Source organism: Dasypus novemcinctus, chromosome 18 (genome assembly GCF_030445035.2).
Source record: "Dasypus novemcinctus isolate mDasNov1 chromosome 18, mDasNov1.1.hap2, whole genome shotgun sequence".
Taxonomy (NCBI): Eukaryota; Metazoa; Chordata; class Mammalia; order Cingulata; family Dasypodidae; genus Dasypus; species Dasypus novemcinctus.
Window position 1 is genome coordinate 74,907,278 of NC_080690.1, and position 11,930 is coordinate 74,919,207.

An 11,930-nucleotide genomic window follows, 5' to 3' on the forward strand; every position below is an offset into this window, starting at 1 on the left:
AAATTGTTTTATCTTAATAGAAAGAAAAAAGTATATTTTATATACCTTGCATACTTAAGTTACATAAATGATTTTAGAAACTGCTTCCAAGCAAACTTCTTACAACATATCATTATTATTAAAATTAAACAAACTTGTTAGAGTAAGGACTTAATTTGATTATATGCAAACATGACTTTTCTTTATTTTGAATATCTAGTAGCATGCAATACTGAAACATTGATAGCTCATAGGGAATGGATTACAGAAATATATGCTTTCCTTAATTTACTATTTTATCAGTACTCCAGTGAGGTATGTTATGAAGATTTCAAAACTGTGAATAACCTTAAAAGTATACTGACAGCCAGGTTCTGAAACACACCATAATTATTTAATTTGTTTTAATCATAATTTAGAAAAAATAGTTTCTTAGCTTTCAAGGATTTTTTTCTTTACTGAAATCTGACAATTACATTATTAATAACTCTCATTTTAAGGCTGTTAAAAGGTTTAAATTGGGAAATTACAGGATGAACTGTAACTCTTAAATTTCTGGCCTCGTATATGAAAATTTTAAGCTAAACTTGCATTTCCTTATCTTGTTATACTCAGCTTCCCCCATAGTGCCTGCATGGAGAGGGAGCCCTGGGCAGGGGGAGGGGGAAAGGAGGGAGGGACTAGGTAAGTTAAGGAGCTTAAGAAAAATTCTTTTTCCTTTTTTCCCAATAAATTTTTTCCCAAATAGTTTTTATATTTAGATTTCTAAGTGACCTTTTTATCCTGCTTAGCTTCTCTAATTTGGGCTTCAGGAATATTCATTTACATATAAGCATTTATTTTACTTTCAGCAATTTGAATAGAGGTCTCTTAGGGATTTTTATCTGTTAATTTGATATTACCATCCTGAGGGGTGAAAATATACACTGAGCAAATAGGCAGACACAAATAGTCATACACAGAAACACACAACTAACTAACTTATCCATAGTTCTTATTCTCTTACAAAATAAGGTTAAGTGTAAATTAGCATTGTATTTAAAAGATCTCTTTGAAGGTTATTTCTGATTTTCTGATTATTTTAACCTGTACTGTGAGTACACGGCTTTGCAGAAGAATTATTTTAATTGGCTTATAACCAAATTGTCCCTAATGCTTAAAAACACAATCCTCAACTTTTTTTTTTTTTTAACACAAATTGCTATATATACTCACTGAGGTTATCAAAATCCTAGGGAATATTGCTGCTTTTTCAGGGTTCCCTGTTCTGAAGGTGGGAGGCTCCACACTCTTCAGTCCTAGGAGATAAAGGACTCCAGCAGCTGGTGAACTAGAAGAGCGGATGTCCAACTCTGATTTCACCAGGCAGCGTTTTCCTCAAAGGTTGTGGGATCACTCTGGGCTTTTTCCTGGACAAGGTAAATTAGAGTCTACACTTAGATAGTTATGAAAGAAAGCAGGGTTATTAACGGCAGGGTTAAAATGGGAGACAAGGGTGTCTTAAATTTGCCTTCTCCCAAGCCATGGGGCAGTGGAAGTTTCCATGGATTCAAACAGGGAAGAATGTTACCATTACAAAGGTGAAGCCAGTTCTGAAATACCCATAAGCAAAGTCTAATTCAGTTTAAAATTACCATCACAAAAGCAAGTCTAGGCTAAATCTACTCAGTTACAGCAATTTTAGATGTTATCCTTTTGCTGTTTTATAATATAAAGGCATCTATATAATGATCTTGTCTTAATTCTTAGTTTCAAAAAATGTTTATTTTATTTATTTATTCCTCCACACCCCCTCATTGTTTGCATTTGCTGTGTCTGTTGTGTTTAGGAGCCACCAGGAACCAAACCTTGGACCTCCGATGTAGGAGGGAGGCACCTAATTGCTTGAGTCACCTCCTGTCCCTGCTTTGTTGTGTCTCTCATTATGTTTTCCCTTGTATCTCTTATTGTGTAAGCCTGCCCATCACGTCAGCTCTCTGTCTTACATGTCTTCTTTAGGAGGCACCGGGAACTGAATATGGGACCTCCCATGTGGTAGGTGGGAGTCCAATAGCTCGAGTTATATCTGCTTCCCCTTAATTACAGTTTTTAGTAAATTTTCATCTGAAAACAAACTGGGCACTTTTGTTTATTAGCTAAGCAATTAAAACTATTTTATTATTAACAGTAATGTTGCTAAGTTTTCCCAATTTTCCAACAGTTGAACTAATTGCATGTGGTTTCTTTTATACTTTAAATCTAAATGCAAGATAGAATTGAAATGTGAAGTTTCATTTTTAGGTTACCTTTCACTGTTATTCAATTTGTAACAGGCGAACTCCAAATTTGATTTACGAGTTCCTAGGGATAAGCAGACTGACAAAGTTAAAGTAAGCACAGATTAGAACAGGAGAAAGCTGTTCTAATATCTTCAGACAAAGCTCCCACTCTTCACCCATGGCGGAGCTCTCATCCTGAAACCCTCAGATTCATTTCTCCAGGAAAATCCCTGGGCAGCAGCTAGGTACGGAGCTGGGAGGGCTCAGGGAAGCCCTGACCCTGGTGAGACATGAACTGGCTGCATTTTCATTAGCTACCTCTCCAAAGGCTTAAAATTCTGCAGCAGACTTTTAGCAAACAGCTTCTCCCTGAGGCACTGCAAATGGCCTAGATTTAGATCCCCCATTCACTCCCCCTTATCAGGCACCATCAAGATGACAGAGGTTTGGAGTGGCAAATCAGGACTGGGCAAGTGGCTTCTATGTTAATTAAGAAGTTAATGGGGGAAACGGACTTGGCCCAGTGGTTAGGGCATCCGTCTACCACATGGGAGGTCCCCGGTTCAAACCCCGGGCCTCCTTGACCCGTGTGGAGCTGGCCCATGCACAGTGCTGTAGCGCACAGGGAGTGCCGTGCCACGCAGGGGTGTCCCCCGCTTGGGGGAGCCCCACACACAAGGAGTGCGCCCAGTAAGGAGAGCCGCCCAGCACGAAAGAAAGTGCAGCCTGCCCAGGAATGGTGCCGCCCACACTTCCCGTGCTGCTGGTGCCGCTGACGACAACAGAAGCAGACAAAGAAACAAGATGCAGCAAATAGACACAGAGAAGAGACAACCGGGGAAAGGGGGGAATTAAATAAATAAAAATAAATAAATCTGTAAAAAAAAAAAAAAAAGAAGAAGTTAGTGGGAAGCGAACTTGGCCCAATGGCTAGGGCATCCACCTACCACATGGGAGGTCTGCGGTTCAAACCCAGGGCCTCCTTGACCTGTGTGGAGCTGGCCCACGCGCAGTGCAGATGGGCTCAGGGAGTGCCGTGCCACAAAGGGGTGTCCCCCGCATAGGGGAGCCCCACACACAAGCAGTGTGCCCCATAAGCAGAGCCGCCCTGTGCGAGGGAAGGTGCAGCCTGCCCAGGGATGGCGCCGCACACACGGAGAGCTGACGTGGCAAGATGATGCCGCAAGGGGAGACACAGATTCCTGGTGCCCCTGATAGGGATGGTAGCGGTCACAGAAGAACTCACAGCAGGTGGAGACAGAGAGCAGACAACTCGGGGGGCGGGGAGGGGAGAGAAATAAATAAATCTTAAGAAAATAAAAGAAGCTAATGATCTTACCTGCCACGTCACCCTGGGGCAAGGCACTGGTGGGTCCTGGAGGCAAAGCAGCTTGAGACTAGGGGCCCACTTCTCCACATTTAAAGCAGATTCCTGCTGATGTGGAAGTCTGAGTTCCAGGTGGTCCCGAGGTGGTGTCTCCAGTGGCAGCACCTAAAAGGTAAGTTTATCTCCAGGCTTTATGCTTGCCCCTTCTTAACTGCTTTCTCTTGGCATTGCAGTCTTGTTGAAAACTGTTAAGATGGTTTTTAAAAGGAGTTAATGGGAGTTTGGGGACTCAGAAAGTTTTCTGCAGCTTCTTAACAGGTATCTGAGGCAGACTGGTTAATAAAGTGAGCTTCTAAGCAGGTCTTGTTCTTTTCTAGAGTGATGATCTTTTTCTTCTGCCTCTGAGTAGTTTCCCTGAGCTCATTATAATTGACCGGTTTGGTAGTGCATTTCCTCATCCCTTTAGGAGACATGTGACCACATAGTCTCTGATCCTTAGATCTTACACAGGTTTAACTGAAATTCAGGGTCCCATACAGAGGTTACTTTTGGCTGTCCTCTAATTTGTACTGCAGCCACGTGGTGTGGCAGGAAAGGATTAGCTTTTTTTTTTTTTTCCCTTTTTAGACTATTACTAGGCAGGTTGTTATAATTACTGAGAAGACACCCCAAAGGGGAGTTTGCTGGAATGCTGGAGGCTGTACCTATTGTTCTAGGGAGAAATATGGGAGAAAGTTTGTCAGCTGAACTGGCATCCCAGACTCCGCCTGACTGAACTTTCAGCATTCAAACTGAAGTGCCCAGGCTGTTCAAGTCCTGGGGGATGTTTGGAGCAAGTTTCCAAACCAAAGCGCCTAAGCAAATTAAGTCTTGGGGGATGTTTAGAGTTGCTGCTCTGGCTCCAGCATCCAGTGAATTGCAGATCCCTTGCCACCAGGCATCTCCAGGGCAACCTAGACTTAGGAGAGTCCTGGACCTAGGTTCCGGACTAAAGCTGCCAGGTCGAACTTTCTAGAAGGAGGGTGAGTTCTGTCAGCTTGATGATTATCCAAATGGCTAGAGATTGAAGGTTAGGGACCTGGCCTATAAGGGAACACAATTTTTCTACAGACCCTTTCTATATTACACTAGATTTTAAAGATAATTAGGATATAAATTATACTTAGGGAGATGGGACCAAAAATTGGAGTGGAGTTAAGGAAGTAGCATAAGATTGATTTTACAACCTCTTGGGGAGTGAGGGTTAAGCCTAGAGTTATGCTGAATCTATTTTGTAAGCCCATTTATTGAAGATTTCTGCAGAAACAAAGAGACCTGGAATTGTGATTGCCTTGAGGGTTTTGAAAGCATAGGAGGAGGAAATGATTGAAGTTAGAGAAGAGGATTAGAGGGGGTGGATCTCCTGGGTTCCTATGTTTCTGTTGGACTCATACTTGATTCAGGGAAAGTCCCCAGTCAGGTTCCAAGGGTGGTGTCACTCTCTGCCTAGAGTCTCCTTGATCTGCATGGCATGGGGGCTAGGCCCTAACACCTCTGAAAAGGGAGCCACAGAACTCTAGGTGAACTGAGGTTATGTCTTTTGGGAACAGGGCTGGAGAGACCTGTATGGAAATGGAGACAGACATATATATGGATAGACATACATAGGTACACATAGATAGACTTCAGTCAGAAGCCAAAAAACACACCAGTCTCATCATATGGAAGAGGGGTTTATCAGAGATGATTACCTCCTGCCTGGGTCACCATAATACATTATTGAAGATGGTGGTTGGTGTCTAGGTTCTTGGCTTCATTGCAAAAAAGAATTCAAGGATGAGCCACAAATTAGGCAGAGAATTTCTTGGGGGAGGGGGTAAACCAAGAAAAAGAAAGTTGGGAAGTGGACTTGGCCCAATGGATAGGGCATCCGCCTACACATGGGAGGTCCACGGTTCAAACCCCAGGCCTCCTTGACCTGTGTGGAGCTGGCCCATGTGCAGTGCTGATGTGCACAAGGAGTGCCATGCCACATAGGGGTTTCCCCCACATAGGGGAGCCCCACACACAAGGAGTGCATCCCATAAGGAGAGCTGCCCAGTGCAAAAGAGAGTGCAGCCTGCCCAAGAATGGTGTTGCACACACAGAGAACTGACACAGCAAGATGACGCAACAAAAAGAAACACAGATTCCCGGTGCTGCTGATAAGGATAGAAGCAGTCACAGAAGAACACACACTGAATGAACACAGAGCGCAGACAACTGGGGGGGTGGGGGGAAGGGGAGAGAAATAAATTTAAAAAAAAAAAGAAAAAGAAAGTATACCTTTCAGAGTTGGGGGGGACATTTTCAAGGGAGAAAAATCAAGTTCTGTCTGGGGGTACCCTGTTGTACAATGGTATAGGACCCCAGGGCTTGTGCTGACTGGCATATCTGAGACAAAGGAGGGGAACTGAATTGAATGATTTGGTTCTTCTTAGGGTTTGCTGTCTGGTGATTGGCTTTTGGTTGCTGTCCATGCTAAGTTGCAGGGTGCTTATGCTATAAGTTGCCCCTTCCTAACTTCCTGTGTGACTCAGCAGACTAATGCTAGTAAACATGCTAATGCCACAGTTTCTCCCATCAGGCTTACTAGGTTTTCCATTCCCTTCCTCCTGAGAGTGGGTGGGGGAGTGGTGGTGGAGCTCCTCCTGCCCCTTCCCTCTTTCCTGTCATGTAACAATTTGCTGGCTGCCTTCTGATAATGCAGCCCTTGGGTGAGAGTGCTGGTAAATTGCTCCTTCCTAACTTGCTGGTGTTAATGCTAGCCAGCAAGCCAATGCCTCAGTTTCTCTTACCAGGCTTATTAGGTGTTCTGTCCCCTTCTTTCTTAGGTCCCTATTATATCCTACCTCTCTATAGCAGTATGATTTTATGAATTCCAAAAAAAAAGATACTATGTTTGTAAACAGATCTGTTCCTCTGGGCATGATACTCTTTGACTGTATTCAATTCAAATACTTTATGTTTACTTGATTCAATCAAGATTAGGGCTTTGATTCTACCATATCAGTAGGGTGTAACTCAGGGTTGAGTCCCTACCCCCTCAGTGGGCTATATAAATGGACACTCATTCAAGAAGACACTCAGAAGATACAAAGAAGAGAGCTCCACAGACACAGAAGAGGAGAAGCCCTGGGAAGCCCTGGGAAGAGAGACAAGTTCTATGCCAGTCTAAAGCTGAGGATGGAAGAAGAAATACCAGACAAGAGTTCACCCACCACCTTGCTTCAACAGACTTTGAGGAGGAAGTAACCTTGAGTTGGACTCCTTAGGGCCTTGTGACTATAAGCTTCTGCCCCAAATAAATATTCTTTATAAAAGTCAACAGATTTTGGTACTTTGCATCAGTACCCCTTTGGCTACTAATACAAAATTTGGTACCAGAGAGTGGGGTTGTGCTTTTGTAATTAACAAAAATGCTGGAAAGGTTTTATAAATGGATAAGGAATATTTTTTGGAGGGACTGTGAGATGCTTAATGGAAAAGGCCTGGATTGTTTTAAAGAGACTGTTAGTAGGAAGATGTATGCTAAAGAGACTTTTGATGAGGCTTTAGAAGTAAATGATGAAACTATTTTTGGAAACTGGAGGAAAGGAGACCTGTGTTTTGAAGTTGCAGGGAACTTAGCGAAATTGACTCCTGATGCTATATGGAAGGCAGAGTTTGAAAATGACAAGGTTGGACATTTAGCTGAAGAGCTTTCCAAAGTAAACTTTGAGAATGCAGCCTAATTCTTCCATGCAGCTTATAGCAGGATGGTAGAGGAGAGGGGTAACCTGAGAACTGAATTGCTGGGCACAAAGAAACCAGAAACTGATTCTGGAAATTGCAAGCCTCTGGATGTCAAACCCCCAGATGAGTGTCCCTTTTGAGGAATTAACTGAACATATAACTTTTAAGCCAGGAATGAAAATGCAGTTATCTAGGAAAGACTTATGGAAAGTCTTACTTTCTGATGGCTTGGGTCTCTGCTTTCCTTCATGCTAAACCAACAAGCTTTTTGAGAGAGCTGTATGAACAGAACCAGTGTCAGCTTGGACCAAAAGAGACATGGAGAGGAGATGGAAGGGAAAACAGCTTTAAGAGGAAAACCATGGAAGCTGAAGTCTGGAATTGAGACATCTCCTTGGGGCAAGAGAGGGACCTTACTCATGTGTACAGAGAAGGTAAGTTTGCCATGGCATTTGAGGAGTGTGGATGTCCCAGCCCACTGTTGGGGGAGAGTTTTACCACCCAGTCTACAGAGAGGGTGAAGCACATTCCTCAAGGATTAGGGAAAGAGATTGGCACCCCACTGTTCTAATAGGGGTGGGCCTATTCCTTACAGGTTGGGAAGAGTGTGCTCAACACTCCATTGCTCTGAGAGGGGTGGGTCTGTCCCCCATAGATTAGGGAAGGCCAAGTCACCAACACTGTTCTGAGAGGGATCTGTACACCAGAGGTTAGGGAGAACAATCCAGCCACATCACTGTACTAAGGGAGTTGAGACTGTACCCAAGAGATTGGGGAAAGTGTGGCTATCACCCCAATGTTCTTGGAGAGTGAGGTCTGGAGCTTGGTCACCACCTAGATGTTTGACAAGGGTGGAACAAAAAAATGGACTGTCGGGCAAGGCTGTGGAAAGGGTGGGCTTCAATGAGGCCCCGAGAAGAAACTATCATCTTAAGAACAGCTCTCAGACTTTGAAACCTAATGGGAGTATGCCCTACAAGTTTTAGGAACTGTAAGGGACTTGTGACTCATGTTTCCCTCCTGAATTCTCCTTATGGTAATACAAATGTTTATTCTTTTACCCTTTGTATATTGGAAGCAGAAAAATTAAGTTTCACAGGCAGAGGGGCTTTGCACCAAGACAAATTGTATTTCCATAAACTGATTGTGATATTATTTTGTACTTAACATTGTTACTGATTTAAAGAAGTTTTTTTTTTTTAATATTGTAATGTCTTTTTGGAATTCAGAGAGTACAGTATAGCAGGTTGAGATTACTTATGAATTCCAAAAAAAGACATTATGTTTGTAAACAGGTCTGTTCCTCTGGGCCTGATACCCCTTGATTGTATTAAATCCAAGGTTTTATGTTTACTTGATTCAATCAAGATTAGGGCTTTGATTCTATCATGTCAGTGGGGTGTAAATCAGGGTTGAGTCCCTACCCCTTTTGTGGGCTATATAAAACAGACACTCAAGACACACAGAAGATACACAGAGGAAGAGAGCTCGGCAGACACAGAAGAGGAGAGAATTTGGGTTCTGTCATGTGACAGAAGGTTCAAAGTGCTAAAGCCCCCAAAGAGAGACAAGTCCTATACCAGCCTACAGCTGAGATTGGAAGAAGCTGGACCCATGGAGCCTTAAGAGGAAGGAGAGACCAGGCAGAAGTCGCCTGCCATCTTGCTACAACATATGGCAACAGATTTTGGTGAGGAAGTAACCTTGAGTTGGACTCTTTAGGGCCTTGTGACTGTAAGCATCTATCCCAAATAAATACCCTTTATAAAGTCAACAGATTTCTGGTACTTTGCATCAGCACCCCTTTGGTTGACTAATACACTCACTATGGTTGCCCTTACTCCTGGTATTGACCAAGTAGGACATAATATAGTTGGAAAGGACAGGAGCTATTCTGAAAATCCTCCCATGTCCTCACTGGTTGAGGACCACTGTGCTTATAGCCAGCCCAGCCAGGTTCATGATCTCACTCTCCTCCTAAGTGTGCATTAGATGAAAATTTAACCTCTCTGTACCTAAGCTCCCCTTGTCTTTACAATGAAAATAATTCCAGCACCTATTGTATCACACAGATGTGAAAAATAAAAAAGGTACCACATGTAGTACCTTAATAGTAGTGATTCCTATATTGTGAGTGCTATTAAAAGGTTAGATATTCAATTCTGGGAACCCTAACAAAACAAAACCTTAAGTAAATATTTCTTGGTGACAATAGTGAATGGGGAATATTGGGTTTCCATTGATAAAATAAATGTAGTGCACACCTCCTGCTCCCATGCAGGATCCTCTGCTTTGAAGACCTAACAGTCACTAGGAATTGATGGAAGGGCCTCAAGGGATGTGGCAATAGCAATAATCTTATCAAAGACTGTAGTTGGAATCCTAGGAAATTTCTGTTACTTACCATTATCTCTCCCTTTACTACATTGAATGCAGGTTAAAGTCCACAGATTTTATTCTTAAGCACCGGTCATAGCTGCTTTTGGCCATTCTCTTTAAAGGAGACCCCAATTGAAGGCAGGTTTTAAGTTGAAACATTTCTCCAAAGACTTTGGATGCAAATTTGTTTTCAGAGATGGTAGGGACGTGTCTATTGGCACCATGTACTCCGAGTGTCTCCAGAGCATCAGAATAAACCCCAGGAACTCCATATGGGCAAAACTTAAAATCTCTGAAGTACAGTATGTGCCCTTTCTCTGCTGGACCCTGTACATGCAGGTAAATAGAATTTTTCCTATGTATATGACTGTCAACTGAAGTAGCAAAGATTTAAAAAAAGAGAGACTTAGAATTTCACAAACTGAACACACACCTCTACACAACTAGATCAAGAAGCAATATTGTTAGGTCCCCCAGAAGTATTCTCGCCCTCCTGACATTGCTACCTCCCAAGAGTAAACACTATTCTAACATTTAAGAGAATATATAACTTTCTCATTTTGGGGACTTTATGTATAACTTTACCCCGCCATTCTATAAATTTTTTATGAATATATTTGTATTGTTGCATGTAACTGTTGGGATTACTTAGCACTGCTGGTAGGATTCTATCATGTCAATATCAAACAACTGAATGAATTACTCTATTGATAATGGGCATGTGGGTAGTTTTCAGCTAGAGCTATTATGATTAGTGTTGGTATGTAAATTCTGGAGCTTATCTTTCAGTGATACATAAAGAAATTTCTGTTGGGTATATACATAGGAGTTTAGATTTACATCTGTCCAGCCTAAGTAGATACTACCTGTTTTTAAACCAATATTCACCCCATACAGCAGTGTATGAGACTTCTGATTTATCCACACCCTTACCAAACTTGGTATTTTGTACCATTTCTCGTATTAGCTTTCTGGCTCTTGTGTGATGGTATTAAGTTGAGGTTTTACTTTTTTCCCCTGGTCATTAGAGATACTGGGAATTTTTCACATGATTATTATCCACTGAATACTCTTTTCTGAAGTTGCTGTTGGAACGATATTCTCCATTTTTTCTTCTATTGTGTGGTCTATGCTTTTTTGTATTAGTTTGATAGAATTCTTTTATTTTTATATAAATGTTACGTGTTTCTTCCATTAACAAGATAACTACAATAATAATAAATCTGCTTTGATCTGTGATTACCCTCCCCCCTTATTCTTCTTCACTCCTCAATCTTGAGGGATTTAGGATGATGCCCACTCTGACTGTTTCAGGCTGAATAAGGATGTAGATACTATGGGGCAGAGAAAAAGAATTGTTTTGCTAGCATTGAAGATACTCCTTGTTTTGAGGATGGAACTGCCTCATCAGTTGTCCAAGGCAAGCCTGAAGAATTGTAGAGTAGGAATTGGCCACAACTCTGCTGGGTTTCAGGGCTCAACTGGTATATTAGCCAAAGGAGTGCTGATGAAAAATACCAGAAATCTGTTGGCTTTTATAAAGGGTGTTTATTTGGGGTAGAAGCGTATAGTCACAAGACCATAAAATGTAAGTTACTTCCTTCAGTGAAGTCTGTTGCCATGAGTTGATCCAAGATGGCAGGCAATGTCTGTGAGAATTTAGCCTTCCTCCTCCTCCCAAGGCTCTGTGGCTCCAGCTTCTTCCAATCTCAGCTGCAGGCTGGGACATCTCGTTTCTCTCCCAGGGCCCATTTCTCTCCAGGTTCAGCTGCTCTGGTCTTTTCACAAAGTCAACTGTAGACTATCAGGCTCTCTCTCTTCCTGAGGCCTCTGCCATATCTATGGATCTGTCTCTACTCCTCTGTGTTCTTCTCCTGTGTGTTTACTTCCCAGCGCTCCAGCACTAAAACTTCAACCTCCCTTCTCTGCAGTGCAGTTTCTCTCAATGTCCTACTGATATGGCCCAATCAAAGCCTTAATCATTATTTAATCATGTAAAAGTGAAACCTCTGAATCCAATATAATCTAATAAACCCAGAGGAGCAGACCAGTTCACAAACATAATCCAATATCTATTTTTGAATTCATAAACAATATCAAACTGCTACAACTGACATATGAACAATAAGATTTAAGCCTGAGAAATATACTTAGGTACATTGAAAATTATAGGTTCAAATAAAAGAAAAATAATCCTAATTAGGGGAATTTAAAAAGTAGTTTTTCTGGTGTGT